We start from the raw sequence: 15,940 nt of genomic DNA, 5'->3' as shown, positions 1-15,940 counted from the left end.
ACTGTTGAATCTTAATAACTCAACCGTAAACTAGCCTTAACGTCTCGTAACGCGTAGGTATCTTTGAAAGTTGTGAGCCGGCAAGCAGGCTGTTCAGTGTTACGTTTCTAAAAAAAAAAAAAATAGTGTTCGAATTCCTGAGCAACTTTAATTGTGATGGTTTGCCGAGGAGTTAACGATTGGACGCGAGCGGAAGAATAAAATGTTCGAGAGGTGATGGAACGGTTCCGGGGATGGTTTCCCTCCGTGCGGCTTGGAACAAACAGTTCACGAGTGTGGGATCCAGCGACGCGCGACGTTCACATTAAGAGTTAGGGCTTTGCAGCTCCTCTCAGTTCCCTTCCCTTTTTTTTTTTTTTTTTTTTGCCACTCTCTGCCGGGCGGAGCGTCCGCCGCGCGTACGTGCTGTGATGTTGCCTGCACCGCGCGACGGCGACACAGGGAAGCCACAGTAACATGATGTGGGGATGTGGCAGAGAAGTGGCAAAACTGAGGTTTCATTGCCATCTGCCATCTCGCGGCAGCCAAGAGTAGCAGGCTCTGGAGTTAACTACACCAGGGCGACGCGTCACTCAATAAACCTAGCTAGTTTCAAACACAGGACGAAAAAAAAAATTGGAACACTCCTTTACCTACATGTGAATGTGCGAGTGACTGATTTTAATGTAATACTAATTACTGTTATCTTGTTTTGGCAACACCGGATTTTTTTTTAAAGCGTTGTACTTAATTTGTTTGGTTAACTTTAAATTAACGATTTGGATAAATTTTGTAATGGTTACCTCTTATCTTTGAACATTCAGTTAAAACTGAATTCGATTTTCTATCTTATTACATATTTTATCATCTAAAATCTAAATCTAAATCGTTTATGTTATGCTAACATCTGTAAACTTTCAGTTTATTTTTTTTTAAATAGCAGAAAATTTGGTTGAGTGAAAAAAAAAAAGGGGCGTACAGCCTAAGGACCGCTTTTATCACCACAGTTGCTGTCGGGTAAGTTGTGTCCTGAAAGATGTTTACGCTCAGCAAGGGCCACTTGCCCTCTTCACCTCTCGCTGATCGCACGGGCATCGCCAGTATCACTCCCCGAGGGGGAGACTCTCTCCGCTGCTCCGCTCTTCGCTCTTCACACAGAAATCTTACGAAGGCCGGCGTCGCTGCTTTTATACTCTTAGTTAGACTTTCAGGAACCGACTTGGGGAGAGGGGGCGGGTGGTTTGAAGTGCGTCACCTTGGGCCGACCCGACGCCCGAAAAGTCCAGAAAGGCGGTGTTTATTCGCGCCACTTCGCGCGGCGGCCTCGGGAACCCCACATAATTCCCAGGCTGCTAAAAGGGTAATTGACAACGGCCTGAGGCGGGTCAGTGCAAGGGGAGAGGAAGGGGAGAGGAAGGGGAGAGGAAGGGGAGATGAGGGTAGCGAGGACCTTTGCAATCCGGCCAGGCACGCGTGGCATGCCTTACGTCAGTAGACGGCGCGTGACGTCAGTGGCCGTGCGGGGCCGCCAGCCAGCTCCGAACTTGGCGCGCGTCGCGGTCCTGTCTGCGTTCGTAACAATATTATCATTTTATTTTTTAATAAAATTAGTTATTTAATTATCGTCTTTATTGGTGACGAAGTTAAGGCGATACGCCTTTTCTTACACTTAATCACATTAAACATTTACATTTCTGTATATAAACATTGCATGTTAAAAAATAAAATAATAAAGCATAGCAAAATAATATTCTATATAAGACAAACTTGAATGTAAACTAAATATACAAAGATAAAAGATAGACAGAAAACTCATTTGTATTTAACTATTGATTGAAATACACACCTGCTGAAATGTAATTAAATATTAAGAGTCATCTGTTGCCAATATGATATGGCATAACATTAGTACCATTCTCACACACATTCTTACAGTAGGTATACGAATGAAAAAGGAATATGTAATAGACAAACCTATGCAATAAGATTATATATAACTTTTCAATAGGACTTGAGTCGAAAGGCATAATTGTGCCTCAAGGTTATATAATAATTTTTATTCAAACCTAGTATTTTTTTACTAAAGGAATCGTAAGAATTTTATTATTTCTCATATATTCTTACTTCATATATAAGTTTACAAAAATTAAATATTTCGTTATGTCATGGTGGCTGAGCTTGTAAAGCCTTAACTTAAGTTTTGTACTACTATCGAAGTTACGCGCCATCGAGTGTGGTTCGGTAATTTCATGGGCGACCACCATTTTTAGGGGCGTCAGTCATGGCTTCGGATTAACTTATGCTAGGAATAATTAAATACTAAACACACACACGTGTGTGTGCATATATAAAAATTAATCACGGGGATCCGCCATATTCTCGAGGTTTCTTTGACTTCCGAGCAGACGCAGCACTGTTGTTACGCATTTCCGTTCCACGTTTACGAAATTCCTCCTACCAAATGCCGTACACAGAGATCTAAGATGTTCACACATGAAAAGAAAAAAAAATCTGTCATGCCCACCGCTAAAAGGAAAGAATTTGAAAACAAACCAGGGACAGAGAGACAGGGGCGCAACAACAGGGGGAGGCAAGGTTATTTTGCCCCCCCCCCCCCCCTTTCTGAAACGAAGTGGGGGCAAACGGGGGCAAAGAAAGTTCTGTGTAATCAATATTTAGATAATAAAACTGCTTAAAATAGCACCATTTTCCACCTTGAAATACAAATTTTCCCCCCGCTTCAATAGGGGGGATCGATGATTCTTTATAAAAAGGTATATTGCCCCCCCCCCCCTTTGGAAATTTAGTTGTTGCGCCCCTGCAGGGAGAGGTTCTTTCACACACAGGCGCGCGCGCGAAATTCTCTTTCGAAATTAATTTCTGCGTACGCTTCTGTGCCAGAAAAAATAATAACCTTGTAGGAATTCGCGGTGGACTTCCCTGACGTGCTTGGTACACAAAAGCGGGCGACGCGGGGCGGTGAAGCCGGCTGGTGCGTCGGACTGCGGTCGGCGAGAGACAAAGCGACGGAGTAGCGCGGGAAGCCATGGTCTCTGAGCGATGGCGGAGCGATGGCGGAGCGATGGCGGGACAGAATTCTGGGAAACATGCCATTGTATTACGGAGGAACTTTTTAACCCCCCTTCCAACCCCCACCCCCCTCCGCCCACCACCCGACGAGCAGCGTAACTGGAGACCGCGCTTGGACGTCGAAGTCCCAAGGACTGCCTATTAAAAAGAACGTTGTTGTCAGGGATCATAAACTACCTGCGGAAACTATAACCTTCGCGTCCGTGTAAATAAAGGAAAAATAATAACATTCAACACTTTTGTCCAGATGCAGATAAAATTTTTTTTATCGCCGTAAGACCTTATGCGTCGCACAGGAAACTTGCAGTTAAGGCGCCCGCCTACCTAGCAAGTGTACAACATTGCAGAGTGTTTGAAATACACATTTTTACAGAAAGCTATGGAAAATTTTCGAAATTGGTTTCCGTACGAAAAGAACACACACTTCAGGTATAGGCTTAATTTTTATTAGAAATTAATTATTCATATAAAAAACATATTTTAGAATCCCTCAACATGGCCAAAAACGGGGTTTTCAGGCTGCAGTATCTTACAAACTATTCACGGGATCTATTTGGCACTAATATAGAGACATGCAATGGACCTTGATACAAAATATACACCAATAAAATTATAGGGTCACCGCATTGAATTCCGAGAGGCACGTGTGTTACTGCGGCATGTTTTGCACTTGTTGGCAGTCCATCACGTGGCGCGCTCTCAGCCGTAGAACAGCAATCGGCTCGTTTCCGCGGGAGGAGGTGAAAGATGAGTCAGGTTGGCGCGCCTGATCCCCCCTCCACTCTCGACACAGGGCGTGCAGTAAGCAAGCGCAGTTGCGGGGTGGAGTCGCTGGACGTGGCCGGATTGTTTTTATTTTACATCATTATGTTCAGCTGTTTCCTTTGAATATATATGTTATATTTGTTTTAAAATGAAAGCTGTCGACGACGAACGAAGAAAGGTAAAGAAATCAAGGTTGAGATTACACGCCACTCGGAAGAAACGAATCTGGAAAAAAGGAAAAGTTAGATATTTCGACGGCACAAGGTATAATTTTACATTATTACTATTGTGTTTACTAATTTATTTTTAATTTTTATATTATAACTTCATTTTTGTGTTCACAGACGGTCTCTGATAGCGTAGTCGGTTATGGCGCGGGAGCAATAGGCTCTGAGTTCGAATAGAGGCGTGCAAGTAGCAGTAAGTTAAGGTTTAGTAAATAATATAATCCTCTCGCTAGTTTAACCGGCGTAATGTAGGAAGTTAAATAAAACAAAATTACGAGTGATGTTAAATGCGTCACGTTTGATGGATGTATATGTTTCGTTAACTGTGTAAGAGAAGATGCCAGTAGTAAAAATTTTCCTTTTTAAACCTGTACTGTATATGTATTAGGTCAATACAACTCACAATGTAGATACAAGAGCGTGAAAGCTAAAAACGAGATAAAATGGTACGAAACCAAATGATCGCGTAGTTGCGACGGTAAATATTCACCACGATACAAACAAACAACTGAAACCAATTTACAGTGCAATTTTTCGTAGCTATTACATGCTATTTACCAGTTAGAAGGTCGATGATAAAAGTTTTTATGCATCAGTAAATAAATGGAACGCATTCTTTAACTCGTACGTGTAAATTCATTATCGTTAGTAAGTTATAACCAGGAAACCTTTGCTCATAAATGGTAACGGCATGAATTGGATATTGAACATTATAGGTATTTAAAATATTTATTACATAAACATAAACAAGGCGTGAATTTTAAACTCCATTTCCTTCAATCTAAAAATAATTTTGATATTTTAAATATATATTATGTACTATTTTAATGCTTCAAGGTAAAAACTGACATGTTTTGCGAACGGACTAACTTTGGCTAAATTTTCTCATGTTCTCAGTACTGCGTGGACAGAATTTAATTTCTGCCACATAGCTTTTATGCTTGGATAATAAAATATCTTAGAATTATTTCTTAGATTAGAGACGTCCACTGTTGGTAATCGATGTAGCTATTTATTTTTTTTCCGTCAGAGCAGAATGTCCGCAGAATTTCGTAAAGAAGGATAGAGATAGAGTTTATTACATAACTTTATGTTGTATTAAGCTGGAGTCACAATACCACGACGAGGCCGACACGACAGGCCCGACAAACCTTCGTTCAGCGTTCCAGCACGACAGATTTAAAAGCGTAGGGTCACAATACCACGACAAAAATAACCCGACGATTTTAAATTTGGCCTTCGGCAAATGGTAATATGTGGATTACAAATAATTTAAAAAGTACAATTTTTTTTTTTAAATAACCAAGCCAAAAACTCGAAGCAACTGCATTCAGAACTGATAAATATTTAGTTAACTTACCGTCAACTTCTTCTCCCGAAAAACTATATGTTATCTCAGCCCAGCAAGGTTTTTTTTTTTTGGCTGGTTTCTGTAGTCCTTCACACCAATATCATACAAAATAGCATAAGCTTGGACTTTACTAATTAGAAGTTCTTCGTTGAACTCGTCCATTCTTAAATCCAATCTTCACGATTCTAAAATAACGTCTTTAACCGCAAACAGACGAAGGGAAGCTACCAATTTTTAAATTCATCAACACGTAAAACGAAATTTCACTTTCCAGCAAAAATATTCACCAAGTAGGTAAATATGTTTGAAATTTAGTTCTGTACTGGTTCTTTTCCGTTGGCGTTTTCTTATCTGTCGGGCAGTACGACACGACGGAATTAGAAATATAATCTATTCCTTGCTGGCCCTCGGGGTGCGTATTTTGCCGGGGTGACGTCACGGCGAGCTTGTATTTCATTGACTATTGAACTTTTCGGGCCTGTCGTGTCGGGGCCGTCGGGGCACTGTGATTCCAGCTTTCCATGTTAGCTGAGTTACTAAGCCAGCTGAGCTGATAAATCAAATAAACCTTTATGACATGACATACGTCTAGGGAGTTTTGTTTTTGTCGGCGGAAAAAATCTGTTTCAAAATATCGGGTCTAGTTTCAAGTAGGAATGAAGTTCATTATATGATTTTTTGATGTTAGTCTTGGTAATCAAAATGGCTTTCAGTACTGCGACACTTAACTGTGTTTTGTCAATTGTTCATATTTTGTTCATTAGGTATGTTGAATTATCATTTTGTTTGCGAAAGCGGGGAATTTTTGCCCTCGCTGGGAACAGCAGGACAGACAGCCTGAAAGCGTGACTGTCCCGCCCTAAGTAGGACGTATGGTCACGTTACCTATACTACATATTATAATAAATCTGTCCGAAAGTACAGGAAAACTTACAATTTGAATATTCATTTAAATTTTTGTGGTAAACTTACCTAAACTTTTATTTGGCGCAGAACAAAATTAATAAAGCCAGAAGATCTCAAGAAAATTAAGAACTGTGATGGAGCAAAAACAGCAGTTTTGGAAAATCCGTGTATCCCTTGCACTGACGATCTGCAGGGTGACTCCTGTGGCAACAGTTATGCGAAGACGCGTGATGGGTAAGTAAACAGATTTGTATTTCTTGGAGATGAGAGATCTTGACGCTGAATTTGTTACGATGTGTGAGGGTAAAAATTAGCAGGGGGGTTTTCACGAGTCAAAGTAAGGGGCAGAACAGATGAAGATTTTAAAAAGTCTATGAATTTATTAAAACAATTTGAAGGAAAACAAATGAAACATTTACTTAGAAAACAAAATTGATGATTTTTTTAAATATGATATAACATATTTTAACACAATTAAGTAGATATATAATATTTTAGGTCCACACACGAACGCTTACTTGAGTTTTAAATACTTATGTCGTATACGAGCTGGAATTGTAAGATTGGTAGTGCTTAAACTACAGCTATAATTTGGAATGTACTCAGATGCTGCGGTTTCTTCTCACCTTTTTAATTAATTATTATAATGCCGTCATTTAATTTAAAATGATTATAAAATATTTTGTATGATAAGGAATGATATGTCTGCCTATCACGCAGGTCACGCAGACAACATTAACCTTTCATTATACGCACCTTACACTTTAATTAAACTTCATCTTTCCAAGCTTACTTAATTTGAATTTAATTTATTTTACATTAATTCTCTAAATAGCCCATTGCGTCATGAAGTCCATTAAAGGAGATCTTTCTGTGCTTCGTACTCAAATAACAATGTAGATTTGACACTGCTGTACAACTGCTGTAATATGTTATCAAACATTTTGTTTCAGATCACCCATCCAACTAACCACACTGACAACATTTTCTTTGGAAAACACTCAACCAGGTTGCTCTCATTGGCCTGATGTGTCATTTGAAGTGACAACCCCTACAAAGAGCATTAACGTGCACAGTGACCTGTCCACTACAAGTCAAGTAAATCACACTGCCATACCTGACCATTATTGGGATGAATCAGATGTTAGTGTTCTACCGTTATCACCAGCAAGTGAAGTCAATAGCAATGGCCCGTCAGAGTATCCCGCCTCTACAGAAATAAGTGGAAAAAATGCAACTGTATTAGTTCCTGAAACATCTACCACACTAGTACGAGCAATCATTCAGGGGCGTCGTATTTTTTATAAAAATCGCCTGTTTTCAGAAGTAGCAAGAATAAGTAGACACAGTAAAAATTTTGACTGTAGCTTTGATAATATGGTGTTAAGCAACATGCAGAACAAACAAAGATCTGCAGAAAAAAGGAGAAAGCGGCTCCAAGAAAAACCGAAAAAAATTAAACGTAGGCGATTAGTAATGACTGGGCCAGATTGTCACTATGGCAATGTGAATGCAGAACCTGAAATGACTAAAGAAGAATTCCAAAGACAAAAGCAAAACTTTTTGGTAAAACTTAGCCTTGATGAATGTGAAAGAAATTCTCTTCAGGCTAACACGACAGCTCAAATTAACTCTCAGCTTTGGTTGGCAGAACGTTATAAACGATTAACAGCATCTTCTTTCGGCCGTATTTGTAAATTGAAATCATCAACACCAAGATCAAAAACTCTTATATCTTTAATTTAAAGCAGATTTCAAGGATCGTTCGCTACAAAATACGGATTGGCCAAAGAACCTATAGCCCTAGAACAGCTAGAAAAAACTCTCGGCAAAACGATTACAGCATCAGGATTGTTTGTTGACCAAGAGATGCCTTGGTTAGCAGCTACCCCGGATGGTCTAATTGGCGAAGATTCAGTTGTCGAGGTGAAGTGCCCTTTTTCAGAATCACGCCTTACTCCAGAAGAGGGTATACAACAAAATAAAATAAAATTCTGTCGTCTTGAAAATGGGGAACTACGCCTGAAAGAAGACGACAGGTATATGTATCAAGTACAGGGAAAAATGCATATTGCTCAAAGACAGACGTGTTATTTCGTAGTGTGGACTCCCTTGGGCATGCTTGTCCAAAAAATTGAGCGAAGTAAATCATTTTGGGAAGGAAAAATGGTAAAAAAGTTAAACGACTTTTACATAGAATTTATGCTCCCTGAACTTGTGGATCCGCAATAGCCGAAAGGATTACCTGTGCATGACATAAAAAAATAATGTACACAGTTTTGAAACAAAAGTTTCTTGACAAATTGTATTTTGTTGAAGTATGGAATTTTATTTTCAAGACATAGTCACATATGATTTATTTCTAACTAAACATTTGCATATATTACATTTCTGTACTTATTGTTTAATTCCGTTACATTTGTTTCAACTGAGTAATGAACTTGGTGTGTTCGCTCTTTCCCCTGTGTGCATATTTGTTGTGGACATGTTTTATACATATTGTTATTTCATGTATTTGTTATAAATAATTTAATTTTTTATAAATACTAATGTCTTAACTTATACAAAAGCATTTTATATTTTGTTTGAACTAAGGTTACTTTTAAGTAAACTTCTCATAAATTACAGCATAAAAATACAAATATGTTCTAGGCAGTCTCAAATAGGTATGTTTCTTAGAAAATTAAAATTGTATAGCTGATGAATTTTTTAAAAAAAATCTACACAACATTTTATTTCCATTCGAACTTTCAATGTAAATATATAAAATTTAAAAAAAATGGCAAATTTATTAATGCCGCCGTAATGATTGAAAACGATTCACTATTAGCTGCGAGTTTGTGATAGCCCATTTCACGCGGGTAAGCGGACTTCGTTTGATGCAGTGCGAGTCTCAGGAATATGCTACATTTTCGCTCGCAATACAAAGATAATACGTGATCAAAATTGTTTATCCATAAATTTTAAATTAAAACGATTCTTTAATAAAATACTCGATGATACACGTCGGAAAATAAGATATTGTCAGTAACTTAATTTACACCAGTCCTGAACTGAAACTGATGTTTAATAATTTGAGTGCGATCATTGTGTGTGTGTGTGTGTGTAGGTGTGTGTGGGTGTGTCATGATTTTTTGTCCACTTAAATTTTTTTGTTTGTTATAACTAGTTCTCGTAGTTAATTTTATATTGATTCGACTGTCTTTTACACTTGAAAGGCAATCATAAATAATTTTTGTTAGAGCGTAGGCCTATTGTCAATCTTAGCAAACTTGTTCAACTAGGTAATAGTAAAAAGCCGAGACACCTATATTACAGTTCATAAAAAATATATATAGATTAAACTAATATTTACTTAAATTTAAAAACTAGTTGATACAACTAGGAAAATTTAAGCTAATATCTAGATTGAATTATAAAATCTAGAGCCGCGCAAGTGCTGTTGCTGTAGTTAGATACTTTGGGCCCTTTTTTTGTCAAACGATTTTTTTTATATTTTATTAATCCATATTTAATTTAAAACTTTTGTGTTAAAAGTTATAGTTTTACCTTTATCTATGTTGTTTATATTGTCGCCTAAATTTTTATTATGATAACTTGTAATAAAATTACAATATTGAAGGGCTTTCGTTGAATTTAGTACACATAGTACCTTTTGTTTGTATTAACAAAGCAACGGTATTTGTCTTATATAGGATAAATGACACATGAATACACTTATAAATGTTTTCAATTACTCACAAGATTACACTGTGTTAAAAATAAATGAAATGTATTAAATGATTACAATATCATTTTTCAAAACATTCATGGATATGTAAAATAACTGTACTTACAACTATTAGGTTCTGAATAATGTTAATTTGTATTTTTTTCTATTGTATATTACGCAAATCGACGCAATGAATAATATTTTACTATGAAAGAGTTCATTATTATAACTAACTACCAGATATTTTGTACGAAATATATCGCTCGACGTGAACATAACCTACTATTGATGATAATAAACAAAAATAAAATGATTATTCTAATATGAGTAACTCATCTACGAAGGAAACCACAATTTATTTAACTTGCTTCCACTTACACAGAATTTGTCCTTCCTATTGCATGTTTTCACCAATTTACTACACATATCATTATTCTTTGGAAAGGAGAAATGTATATTTTATTAAATAATATTTATTATGTTTGGAGAAACTGTGACATCCGTACGCTTCATAATCTAGCATCTTGACTACATGTAGCTCATACGATTATACATCAACAATCAGAAAGGTCCTCGCGAGACGTAAATGAAATGGATAGCCTTGGAATAAGAGCTCCGTCGGCAACCAAGGAGCGGTGGCATGGGAGCTGGAAGGGGGAGAGGGTGGAGAGAGGAGCATGCACGCGGTATCATCTGTCTTTCTTTCCGCCGTGAGAGCAGAAGTACTGGTGGTTTGGAAACACCCTACTACGGTGGTGACTCTCCTTTGGAGGGGGGAAATGGATAGCACTCCCGCTGTGCGAACACTGCTGCAGCCGCCTAGTTCCAGTACCGACCACTGTCGCCCGGCAAGGTCGCTCAGCCAGCGAGTGAAATTTCGGGATGTGCTCCCAGGTAGGCGGGCGCCTTAAGTCAGAGATTACAAACTCTAGCAGAGTTGCATCAAAACACAGCTTTACCGTAGATTCTCGGTAAACTTTCTTTAAAAAAAATTAGAATCGCTATTATATAAACCTTTACTGAAAAAAATATCACAAATTTCAATATGTTAGTATAAATATGAATAAATGAATTTAATAAATACGTTTTCTTTGTCACAGTTACAGAAGTTATGATAAGATTTTTGTAAAAAAAATAAAATAAAAAAATGGTTGTCTGTAAAGTCGGTTTACGGACGATAGTTTAACGTGACGTTATAACAAAATATTGATGAAATGATTGCATACTTTATGAATAAAATTTAATCATTTTTATTTTAATAATAAAAGAATAAATACTTGAAATTATACTAGTAATCACATTTTTAAAATGCAAGAATAATTAACCTTTATTGCCGAAATTATTGTTGTTGTAATAAGCAATGAAAACCACATTAACTTTTCACTTCACTTTATAAACAGTCGAGTGTAAGAGAGATAGATGCGGCGCAAGCGTACAATGAGCGTAACGGGACACAGCGTAACGGAACAATGTGCGTAACGGGACACTTTTTCGTGCGTGCAGCCGGCGTTCATCGATTTATTAGACGTTGTCACATCAAAAAAAAAGTGAGCCAGTCTTTCAGTACTCGTCAGAGATGTGTAACATCGGTAACGAGAAAATTAATGTGTTTTCATGTTGCAAATACATTTATAATACGACACACGGTCACGAAATTTAACATAGAATTATTTAATTATTTTTAATAAGCCCGATATTATTAAATATACTCAACATTTGTTTTCAACTTTGCGAATCTCACGTCATTTCCGCACCCACCGCAAGAATTCGTTGCCGTAGCAGCTACGTAGACAGACTATCGCATAATTCAACTTTCAGACCGAAATTTGAAACTATATAATGAAACAGTTCCGATAAAAGCGAAAAGGACTTGAGGAAATACTAAATCCGGCCTTGGACCTGATTTTAAACAACGATGATTTTTTTTTTTTTTTTAAATACTGACCATCTTGTTTTAAAATAATTTGAGCCGGCAGCCCGACGTAATGACGTAACTGCTGGTTACACATTTAACATTTAATATTATTTATTTTTCCTTTGTCTTTTATTTTGTCATCTACGGGTTAAAACCGAGGACTCCGAGCTCCATGACGTAAGTGCATTTTAAATTAAAATGTTATTAAAATTGTAATAATAATTTTTATTAAATATATTTTTCCTTATTCCTAGCTAAATAATTACTAATTTCCAAGATGACGATCATGTCATAATCTGAAAATGACGGAATGTTTTTTATTAAAATTATTATTTAATTTTTTAATAATTTAAAATTTTTTCCTTAAATAAAATTGAATAATTACAGATTTTTGATGTGGTGGACGTGTCAGAACGTTTTTAATTAAAATTTAATGAAATATGTTTTATTGATTTAAATTTTTTCCTTAATTTACAGCTTAATATTTTCACAATTTCAAGATGGTGACCATAACGAAAATTGCAACGATGTAGTCACAATTCAAAATGGCGGTCTCCAACAGACTGACAAGATGGCAGACATGACCTCGGCGGTTTAGGGCGGCTAGACGACATGGAATTTAAGCCACTTTGAGGAATTTTCGTGTTTTCAGAGGAAAAGGTCTTTATTTTTTTTTATTTTATAATTTCGAATGTTTACAGTTTTTTTTCTCCTCGAAATAGTAAAAAATAATAATTTTCTTATTTATGAGGATTTTGTGCGGATTTTGTTCCTCCTACAAACTGGAAAGTTTGACAATTTGGGAAATGTTGGCGAATTTTGAAGTTCAAGGGCATCCAAAATTGCCGCCGTGACGTCACAATCCAAGATGGCGGACCGACAATCACAATCCACACTCCTACTCCTGTAGCAGGATTTACATTTATATACTACTATTCTGCCCGATGAGTGCCGTTACCCCATAGGCTACAGCATGCGAGTTCTCGAGTATGGCCAAAAATCTAGAAGTGGACCAATTTTACGAACTTTCCGCCACGTCATGGCGTAAAGCAAGGCAACAATGGGAACACGTCCGAGGAAACGTGGCATTACAAATGGATTTGTTATAGCACCTTCGATGGTGAAGGGCCATAAAATAAACACATACATTTTTTACAGTCTCGCGTGTACAGTGAATGTTCTGGACCGAAGAACTGCCCCATTAATATGGTAATAAAATAACATAGCTTCTGTTGTTTTTGCGTGAGACTGTTGTGTTGGAAACTCTTAAAAATAAGTGTGTGTATATATATATATATATATATATATATATATATATATATATATGTTTACCTACTTATCTTCTTTATTAGTGGTGAAGTATAAGCGATACGCGCCTTTGTTACACTTAGCCACATTAAAAGATTCTCTACCATTATATTACGTATTAAAAAAAGAATAAAAACACTACTAATATATTTTATGATAAAGTAAGAAAGATGAAAGAAAACAAAATTGAATGCTAGCTAACTAACTTAATAGAAAAAGTCTAAACAGAAAGCTGATCGTAATTTATGAGTAACTCGAAATTAAGCATAGGCCTACACGTGGTGGGATGATAATTATTCATGTTTTTAAGTCATATCTTGTCAATATAAGATAATATGAGTATAGGTACGGCCACACAGGGCGCTATGCTCGCTATGTTCGCGATGTTCGCTACGTGAGTAAAATATAGCCAGCTGCATCTCAGGTGCTACTGGCCACACAAAGTTGTGTTCGCTATGTTCGCTAAGTGGGCGAAGTCATCAGGTGTTTGGTTCTCGGATATTTTTCTAAAACGTCGCTGACTTAGCGCATGCACTGATAAAACTTCTGTTTTCGCGCGTAATTGTGCTGTACTTCTGTGTTTGCTTTGAATTAGTATCTTTCGATGGAAAAGTTAATTGAAGTACGAAAATATCCATGTTTGTATAATATATCGGTAGAATAATTTAGAAAGCAAGATATGTGAGATAATGCCTGGGATATGATTTCATAGGAGGTTAAGGAAATAATTATTATTGGTATAATTTCCCATTTTTAATAACTTTCCTTTTATTTCGTTGACGATTAATACTTAAAGAATTAAATCGTCATGAAATCATTGTTTACTGACCTCAAGCAAATAGTCAATCATTCTTCTGCTAAAATGTTTTTCCTGTAATTTAGATTTTTCTTCTCAAATTTATTCTTGATGAGAAATAAAATGCTGTCAAACTGAGTTGTATTTATTCTGAAATAATACATAAATTTGGTTTCGACCTCGCGCACCTGCTTAATCAAATGATGAAATTCTCCAAATTATTTTCTTTTCGAATTTACTTCGTGAACCAATTTATTTTTTCACGTTTACATAATGCGAGAGCCAGCAGAATATTATCATCGTCGGAATCATCACTTAAAATCCCACGGCATGCGTCTCTGCGACATCGCGAACTAGGCTATCCTGTCTGTCCACCTGGCGCGGCGAACATAGCGAACATAACGAACATCGCGAACATAGAGTAGCTTTCCGTGTGGCCTCGCCTTATGCATTCAATTAATACCGGCCACTCACACATCCACCAACATATTCATGCAGTAAATAAGCTCGGGCACACAACAGAATGAGATCCAAACGACACGACGCGATGTTTTGTCTGCAATGCACACAGAATCAGGCACGACGCGATGCCACAGAACTGTCGCGATCAGATAAGAAATGACAATATGGTGTGTGTGAGTGATTAAATGACAGCATAACAAGAATCTTAATTATATTTTATTATTTTATATGGTTTATGTTAGTACTGAACTTTGATGTTTGGTACAAGATTCATCAGTAATTGTTGTGATTTGTTAATTTTTAGTATACAATTTCATGTTTGATTCCTAGCTATTGTTATAAGTTGCTTATGTCACATGGTTCAGTGAAGACTAACACGCCTTAACTGCGCCAAACTAAGTTGAAATTAAAAAAATTTAAAAATCGACTGACAGCACCAACTTGGTCGCGAGCAGTCTTTTTTTTTTATGGTTGCTATGTTCTGCTAATGCCTGAGTATGATTTGTCAAGAAAGGCATGTCGAAGTGTGTTAGCAGCTGACTATTTAAAGACTGTCATTTTAAATTTAATTTGAATATATTCATGTTTAAAGTGATTTAATTTTAATTGATTTTTACTCCGCATGGAGCTGAATGGAGATTGATTAATATTTTTAACACAGGTATGACGTATTTCATGTACTCCATCTTTTTTTTTTCAAGAATGTGGGAGAAAATAACGTAACGAAAATACGGTGTTAAGGTGTCGTGAGGCATCTTGTACTGTCGCACCGTGTCGCGTCTTGTCTGATGAGTAGACTACGTAGTCTAGCCATGGTTTCCGACAAAGAGTCTTCAGTGAGGGGCTATTTGTTTCGTTATGATGATTATTATGATGATGATGGGTCCGGTGAGTAACGGTGACCCCAAGTCACGCAGTGGTGCTGTGTTTTCATGGCAGGGTGATTCCGTGAGGGTTTCACATTGCCTTCTGCAGCATGAACGTTAAAGGACAGCACAACACTCAAGTCATGGACCCAGAAAGGGAAATTTTAAAGTGAAAACTTCTATAGGAAGGTTTGGACAGGGAGTAAATTCATGTAAGTCGTCATCGACATGGTCACATGACGTCAGCTGTGAATGTGTGTGTATGTATATATACATACACACACACACACATATATATATATATATATATATATATATATATATATATATATTACTCAGTGGTGCGCGCGCAGCCAGTACACGTAACACAGGTCGACAAGTAAAGGTGGGTCTACACTATATAACAAAAACATGTTATATTTGTAACATGCTATACAACAAGTTATACATCTTGTTTCATAACATGTTACATAACAAGTTAAATAATAAGTTATATAACAAGTAATACAACTTGTTTCATAACATGTTACATGTTTTTAAATATGTATACCAGTGTGGACAAA

Source organism: Bacillus rossius, chromosome 6 (genome assembly GCF_032445375.1).
Source record: "Bacillus rossius redtenbacheri isolate Brsri chromosome 6, Brsri_v3, whole genome shotgun sequence".
NCBI classification, from domain to species: domain Eukaryota; kingdom Metazoa; phylum Arthropoda; class Insecta; order Phasmatodea; family Bacillidae; genus Bacillus; species Bacillus rossius.
Note: the sequence above shows the minus strand (reverse complement) of the source record.